Source organism: Coturnix japonica, chromosome 20 (assembly GCF_001577835.2).
Source record: "Coturnix japonica isolate 7356 chromosome 20, Coturnix japonica 2.1, whole genome shotgun sequence".
NCBI classification, from domain to species: domain Eukaryota; kingdom Metazoa; phylum Chordata; class Aves; order Galliformes; family Phasianidae; genus Coturnix; species Coturnix japonica.
This window is the reverse complement of record NC_029535.1, coordinates 635,763-643,748: the sequence shown is the minus strand read 5'-3', so window position 1 is coordinate 643,748 and position 7,986 is coordinate 635,763. Positions and strand designations below refer to the sequence as shown.

General features: G+C 58.4%; 1 protein-coding gene across 1 annotated transcript in view; it reads left to right on the top strand.

The window, feature by feature from the left end:
• Positions 1-4,979: 4,979 nt before the first annotated feature.
• Positions 4,980-7,986, top strand: part of LOC107322800 (chromodomain-helicase-DNA-binding protein 6-like) — a 71,041-nt gene continuing 68,034 nt past the window's right edge. The window contains 1 exon segment of the mRNA XM_015881235.1: positions 4,980-5,107. The gene's annotated coding sequence lies outside the window, so the exon portion shown is untranslated.

Genomic DNA, 7,986 nt, shown 5'->3' with positions numbered 1-7,986 from the left:
ATAAGAAGTAACTCAGCTGCTCCAGATGGGTTATCCCCACAGGACGGGATAACATGGAGCAGGGAGCTGCTGCGGGACAGGGCCATGCCAGCTCTGTGGTCAGCACAAAGGTGCCCCCCTGGTACCAAGCACACCCTTACCTTCCTGGATTCCCTCCAGGTCTGGGATTAAGGGACAGATCAACATCACCCCTGCCTCAAAACACCTCCAGATTTTCAGCACTGCTTGGGGCCGCATCAAGGAGTAAGATGGCATCCCAGAGCAGGTGCTGATCCCTCACCTTCACTCTCTCAGCCCAGCACTCAGGGCAGCCTCACTCCACTTAGCACCAATAGCACCAAGGGAACAGGTGCAGCACTAATCCCACCTCCCCGCTGCATCACCAGGTGCTGCAGGGAGCTGCAACCCAAACTGCCTGTTCTGAGCGTCCCTGTGGGAGTGGGGGGCTGCACTCGGTGTCCTCCAGAGACGCCCCCATCCACCCAGTGCTTTTTGGACCGTGCTCTGAGCCACAACCACAGTCACCGACATCCCACGGTGAGACCCGGCCAGTGCCAGCACTGGAAGGCAGCACCTGCAATACAGGAGGAGGCATTTCAGACACGGCCCCTGGGGACATGGGGGGCAGGGGGTCAGGCTGCCTGTCAGCTTCTGCATTGGTGTGCTGGCAGAGATAAACAAAAGGAGCTGGAAGTCTTAATGCATGATCAAAATTCTGATTTAATTGGCGTAACAGGGGCTTGTTGGGATAAGTTCTGTCTGGAATATTAATATTGGAGGATGCAGCTTGTTCTGGAAAGACAGGCAGGGGATTAAGGAGGAATGTGTTTTGTATATTAAGGATGCAGACATTTGTTCTGCACTCCAGGGAGAACCTGGATGCAGTGCGACCACAACGGCTACAGAGCACATGGAGCGGGCTGGGCCAGAGCCATGGACAGGCTCAGCCCAAGCTGGGATGCAGATGGGGGATCTCCATTCCTGAGCTGCCAGTGTGAGATGGGACAGCAAGTGAAAGATCCAGAGCACAGCCCTCATGGGAGAAACCCCGTCCTCATGTCTAGTCACAGCCCCCTGTGTTGTTATGGCTCCTAAGGGCCAGGCTGTGGCACAACAATGGCATCTGCTGCTGAGACAGGCTGGAATGGCAGTATAAATCTTGATGCTTGTAAGGCTTTCCACATTGTTTCATAAAACAGGCTCCTAAGCAAGTTACAGATCACATTCTGCATAAACCTGCTATAAAATGAGTGCCATTCCCAGCTCAGACAGGGGCTGCCAAGCTGCGGCTACCAGCAAGTGAGATAAAGGGATGCAGGACTGGCTTTTAAACCTGCAGACAAATTAGGAAGGCAGAAAGGATGGGAAGCATGTCGGAAGGCAGGATCCTCATTGCAAGCCGCTCCTCATTGCAAGCCGCTTCCCCACCCCTCCGCTGCTGACACGTTGGAGAAATGGTCTCAGGGATGAGGATGCCGTGTGGCACAGATAAAGGCTGTCGGCACTTCAGCACAAAGAGGCAATTGCATAAACAAGAAGTGGGGAGAAGGAGGGAAGAGATGAATGTGGGGGGAAAGGAACTGCGGCTCTGTGCAATCACGTGGAGCAGAGGATGCTGGCGGGTGCTGGAGGCACAGGGAGCAGCGAGGGGAGGCAGCGATGCCTGGACAGTGCCCTTTGGGCTGCTTGGAGAGAGTCCAGAGCAGGATGTCAGAGACCTGGGAAACACCACCGGCAAGGAAAAATGGCGAGACGTGGGACTGCTTAATTGGTAGGAGAGAGCAGAGCAGGCTGGAGCAGCTGTCTGCAGGAATGCAAATGACTCCTGCAAAGAGGAAAGGATTAATCTGCCCATGCTGAATAAAACAAGGGGAAACAGGCTTAAATTATTGTGGAGAAATTCAAGGCAGATGCTGGAAAAACATTCCCCGAGGGATCAGAGTGTCAGCACTAAGGTTCCTAGAAGAAGTTGGCCCAAAGGGCATTAGCTGCTCCCCTGAGGCTCCTTCTTTTCTAGGATTTCATGTTTTGGGGTAAAAGTATATGGAAAAAACCTTAAGGCAAGGGTCCAGCTGGCTTCACAGTGTGCAGAGAAGGGAAGGAGGAGCTGGGCAAGCCCTGAGAACAACCTGTGGAGACCCAGAGGGTCTGCAGGACAGCAAAGCAACTGCCAGGAGCAAAGTGCTGCCATGCAAATGAGCTTTTAGAGTTGAAGCATAGCAAGCGAAGCTCATGTGGGCAGCAGAGCCCGTCACAGAGGGTGCTCGGTGAGACAGAGCAGAGCCGCCAGGAGTGACATCAGTCTGTGAGAAGTCTGTGAGAGCAGAACACAGCCAAGAGGAGCTCTGCACAAAGTGCTGGTGGCTGCACAGCACGGATCTGCTCTGCTGTCTGAGCACAGGGCTGATTGTGGCCCATAGCTCTGCTCCAGCTCCAGGCACATGGCGAGCAGAGCCTGCCCAAGATGCAGGTAAGGGATGCTTAGAGGTCTGGCTGATGGTAAGCAACATATAAAGAACCTTCTCTCCTCCTTAATTGGGGGAGTGACTGGGAGCACCTTTGAGCTGGAGGGTCTGAAGCCACAGAGCTTGAGCAGGCAGCACATCACAGGGACTGTGCTGGGAGATGGCTGTCAGGAAACTTTTCTTCTGCCCAAGGGATGGCAGCTTTGGGGCCTGATCATGAAATTCCCAGTTCCTGGAAGCTCCCCACATCTCCTCCGCCATAAATCATCCATGGCAGAAAAACCCAGGAAACCACTGAATAATCCCAAATAATCCCACAGGAAAATTTACAACAGCAATCTTGTACTTCATCTGATACAGGCCCCGCCCAGGCTCCCGAGGGCAGGGGAATTCCCTCAAACAACCACATCCAAGGAAATCCTGTCCTTTGGTTTCCAGCTTCAGGGCTGCTAAACACAGGCCCTGAAATCACTGCTGTATTCTACAGGTGAGCAGCCCCAGGTCCCAGGCAATTGTTCCTTGCTTGCCACAAGCCTCCCTGCAGGCCATGGGACAGGAGATGGGCACTGGCCTCGAGGGAGCCTGAGCTGAGCAGGATTCTGCCCACCTCCCCAGCAGTGTGCAGTGGAAGCCAGCTGACCGTGTTATTCCTTTAATTTCCTCATTGCTTTCTTTTGTGTTTGCTGCTGTTGCCTAGTACAGGTGCTGGGAGAAGGCAGCTTCATTTATGTGGTGCTCTTCCTGATTCCAGCTAATGTTCATTTTAAGGTAAACACGTAACAGTAACGTGTCTCCTTTGGGGCCATACAGACCCATGTCTGAGCTGCAGGCCCCACCAGCACGCTGCAGGTGGTGAAGGTTGCTCCATGAGGCCCAGGAGCTGAGCTGGCTGCATTCCATGAAGGGAGGACCCCAAGGGGTTCAGCCTGGGACTGCTTGCCAAAGGATGCTGTTATGGTCCTTTATATAGAGCCCCAAATTTGACTACCTCAGAGTAGATTGTGGGGGGGTGGAGTGAGCCCAAGGATGGGGCAGAACGATGGCTGCAGGTGGTGAGACATCCTGCACCCCAAAGGGTCTGGGAATACCCAAGACTTAATTCTGCTTTCTGCAGAGCATAATGGGATTTCCTTACTGGTGTGGGGATGCCGTGGGGCCACCGACAAAAGGAACTCGTGGTGGGAGGGAACCAGGTGGTAACACGAGGGCATGCACTCACTGCCACTCGGGTGTCAGCAGCACAACGAAATGACAACACCACGACCGTCAGGAAGGAGCTGGGCTGGGTCAGTGGATTCATTTCCATCATCAAATCACACATTCTGCTTTCATTGCGTCCCACTTTGGAGGGATGAAATTGCAGGTATGCAGCTGGGAGGGCTGACCGAGGTGGGCACAGCTGGTACAATTAATTCTGCCCTAACAGGAGCTCTTCATATGGAGGCAGAGGATACAGGGAAGGGTGGGGAGCTGTCCAATGGCTGAGCAGCGCATGGGAGAAGGGAAGCGGCCAGGTAGAGAAACAGACAATGGCTTCAGGAGGAACGGGAGGACTGGGAGAAGGGGAGGAACAGTTCACATGGTGATAACTACGTGCAGAACGCGAATCTCAGTGCGGGGACAGGGAGGACAAAAATGTACATCTCAGAAGTGCCCGCTTGTCAACTGCGGGCAAGGAAACGGACAGAGGAAAAAGGGGCCAAGGTCAGGTATGGGCGAAGCGGCAGGAAGGGGAACGCGGCGCAGGAAGCCCGGGCTCGTTGGGAGGAGCGCTGGGGTGCGAGGGGCCGACGTGAAGGTGAAAGCAGCCCCGCAGTGCACCTGTAACGCTGCGCGCTGAGCTCGGGGCACGTGCAGCACCGCCCAGCTGCGGCCGGACACTCGGAGCTTCCCAGGGTGCGATGCAGCTCGTGCCGGCGCTCCCCCACGGCTCCGCGGGCAGCGCGGCCGCACGAGAGCTGAGCTGCACTGCGTTCATCGGCCCCGAGTCTCGGCGGAGCTCATTAGCTCCCACACAGCCGCGCTTCGGGGCCGGTGTTCATCTCTGCACCGCCACGAAGCACCGCCACGAAGCACGGCGCGGCTCCCGCTCCCTGCGTGCTGCTGTGAGCAGTGGGCGCGCTCTGCAGGTGATGCTCCCCGAGCACCATCCCCGTCCTTCGGCTGCACAGCACCACGTGCTCAGCCCGGGCCGGTCTCATCCATCCCGACACCCGGCAGGGCACGGCGGCCCGTGGCGCTCGCAGCCCGACTCCCGGTTCCCATAATAACGGCTCGCTGCTGCCCCCCGTCCCCAGCCGCGGGTACCGGGCGCGGCGCGACGCCCCGGGGCGGCCACATCCGGGTCTGCGCGGACGCGGAGGGCGCGGGGGCGGCGCCGCGTCCAATGGGAGCCGCGCTCTCATCGGCGCAAACAGCAGCACAATGGAGCGGGCCGCGGGCGCGCTGCAGCCAAGCTTGGCGCGAGCGGCGCGCGGCTGACGGGCCGGGCGGCCAATGGGCAGCGGCGCGCGGCCGCGGGCAGCCAATGGGTGCGCGGGGGGGGCGTGCCCGGGCGAGGTTCGGGTGTCCTTGCAGGGCGCTGGGCTAAACTTCACCAAATAATGGCTGTTGGCGCCGGGGCTGCCGGGGAGCCATTTTAGGTGAGTTCTGCCCCCAACTTTCGGGTTCTCCCGCGCGGCGCCGCCGGGGACGGCGGTGGGACGGGGGGCGGCTGTGGGGCGGCACCGGGGCCGAGCGTGGCGGCGGGCGGTGCGGGGCCGGGCGGCGGCGTTGGCGGCGTTGGGTCCCGAGGGGGCCCGGTCCGGCCCTGTCACGGCGCCGTCCTTGGGGCGCGGGGCCGGGCCGGGCGCGGAGGGGCGCGGGGAGGGGCGGCCCGGGGGGCGGGGGCGCCCCGCGGCTTCTTCCGCGCCGCCCTCCCCGCCCCCGGGCCGACGGGGGCCGCGTTGCGGGGAGTTCGGGGTCGGGGATGGCGCGGGGTCCTCCCGGGGCGGGGGGAAACGGCGCGCGGAGCGGCGCCGCGAAGCGCGTTGGGGCTCGGGCTCTGCCGGGCGCTGCGGTGACGCTGCGGCCGTGTCACGGAGCGCCGCAGTCCGCCGCCGCCGTCCCCTGCGTCCGTGCGGCTCCGATGACGACGTCGCGGAATTTGCCGCGTTCGTGCCGCGGTTCTTCCCGGCGGGCAACGCGGGTGGGAGCGAGGATCGGCGGGGACCGCGGGGTCGGAGGGGAACGCGCGGCCGGAGCGGAGGAAGGCGATGCCGGGCGCCGGGGTCGCGGCGCTGGGGTTGTCGGGGCTGCCGGCCGCTCTGAGCCCCGCATGGCCGCGCTGAGCCGGGAGGCCGTGCCGTGCCGTGCTGTGCTGTGCAGGGCCGTGCCGTGCTGTGCCAGCCCTCCGCTGGTGTTCAACCGAGCGCTGCCCCAAACCGGCGCTAAAAAGCTGTTATGTCTTTCTCTCTTCCTCCCCCCCCGCTTGAGAATTGCAGCAAATTCTTTTGGACGCAGGGAATACAGGGACGGGGGTGGGGTGCTGCGGTTCGCTCGCCGTGCTCACGTGAAGTTCCCGTAGGTGTGTGCCGGCCCCCGGCGCTGCCCGCAGCCAGGTGTGGGTGTCAGTGTCAGATGCGGTTGTTTATCTCTGGCCCTTCTGCGTGCAGATCTTTGGCATTGCTTCCTCTGTCCGTTCAGCTGCTGCGGGGTCGGCGGGGTTGCGCTGTTGCTAGCTGAGCTGCTCATCCTTCCCACAGTGAGGTGCTGGTGCTGGGCCGATGGCAGTTGGTGCCTTCATGCTCGCCTTGTTTACCTCCTTCATGTGGGAGTGTGGCTCTGCTGCTCTGCAGAGAAATTGTTTGGGTCCAGCTGTGGAAGGATGAAGCAATAACAGCACATTTTTGCTCTGGGAGTATGTTCTTCCTGGAGTATAGATGGGTTGTTTCTCTTGAGCCTTCTGGCCTCCAACTGGATTGTTTTCATGTAGGGTTTCTTCCCCTGCTGTCTAGTGGAAAATCAACTCTTCTTCCGCCATAAAACTTAATGCTGCTGTCTGTTTGCTTTTGGAAAGCTAATTCTTCCTGTCACCCCTGAATCAGTGCAGCTGCCTGGACTTGTGGGTCCTGCTGGAGTGCTGGGCGTGCTGCTGAGTTTTCCCCTGCAGAGCCGGCAGGCACACAGCGGTGCTGGGCTGAGGCTCTCTGCGTGCTGCCCCTTCTGCTCTTCTGGCTGTAAAGCTGATGAGTGGTGGGGCTGCATCTTCCCAGAATGTCTGTGGCATCCCCTGTGGCAGAACTGACACCGTGTGTTGTTATTCATCCAATAAAAGCCAACTTCAGAAAGAACCTTTGGAGAAAGGCTGATCTTTGTGGTTTGTTTTCACTTAAGGAAAGTCTGAAGACCATCCCGTGTCTGTGGCTGTTGGTTTCTGCCTGTTGTCTCGTTCCTCCATACATTGGCGTTGGTTGCTCTGTGGGCTGCAGCCCCTTTCTGCAGGTGTGTTACAGATTACCCTGCGTGGATCTGTGGGATGGAGGCAGCTCTTGCACTGCTGCTCGGCACTGTTGGTCTGCAGGGAATGTGCAGCTCTTGCTGAAGGTGCCATTAGGTTCCATTATACCTGTGCTGTCCTGTCCAGTTGGGCAGCAAAAGCTGGCTTGAGGTTCTGTCCCTGCCCACTGGTTCCTCATTGGCAGCAGGAGGATGAGCCTGAGCTCACGGAGCAGCTGGCCTCAGTTATGCCATCATTAGGCACAGTGTTCACTGTGAGTCTGGGGGCTGCTGGTCTCCAGTGGCTTAGTGAGCTCTCAGAGGAATCTCTTATTTTCCTGACTGCTTTCTACTATATTTCACTAACAGGAAGCAAAGCTTTACCATTTTTCCCCTCTAGTTGTGCAGTCTTACAGTATTTTTAATTTAATTTTTTTTTTTTTTTTTAAGATTTACTCTTCCTTGAGACATCTTTAATATTCTTAAATGCTTCTCTGAAGACAATAAAGTTTTATAGGTAGGTGATACAAAGCGCTTCACTTCAGTGTTATTTCAAGGAGGGTTTGCACGAGCAGGAGGGCTTTGGGTGAGACAACGAGACTGAGCGTGCAGCTGCTGGAGCAGGCCGTTGTTTTTTGCATGAGGCTGTGCCAGCCTGGCCTGTCTCGGGTTCCTGGAGATAAGAGCACCTCTCTCGTGGGTCTGCAGGAGGAGCTGCTTTGCGAGGGAGGGAGCAGCCTGATCAGCCTCGCACCAGGAGCTGGCCCTTAGTACAGGAATGTGGACTCGATGTTCTGGGGCTGGAAGGCAGGCATTGCAGGGAGTTGTAAGGAAACGCTGGCAAATGCAGCAGCTGGATGTCACCTGGATGTGGGAGCTGAGCAGGCTCATCCCCATGGCCCACGTAAGTAACAGCGGAAGAGCTTCTCCAGTGTTGTCCTGTTCCCTGCTCAGGATGGAAGCTGTCGCTTCATCCATGTCTGTGGGTCCAGAGGCTGTTGCTGGAAGCAAACAAACTGTGGGTCGGGGTGAATGATCTCCTGGC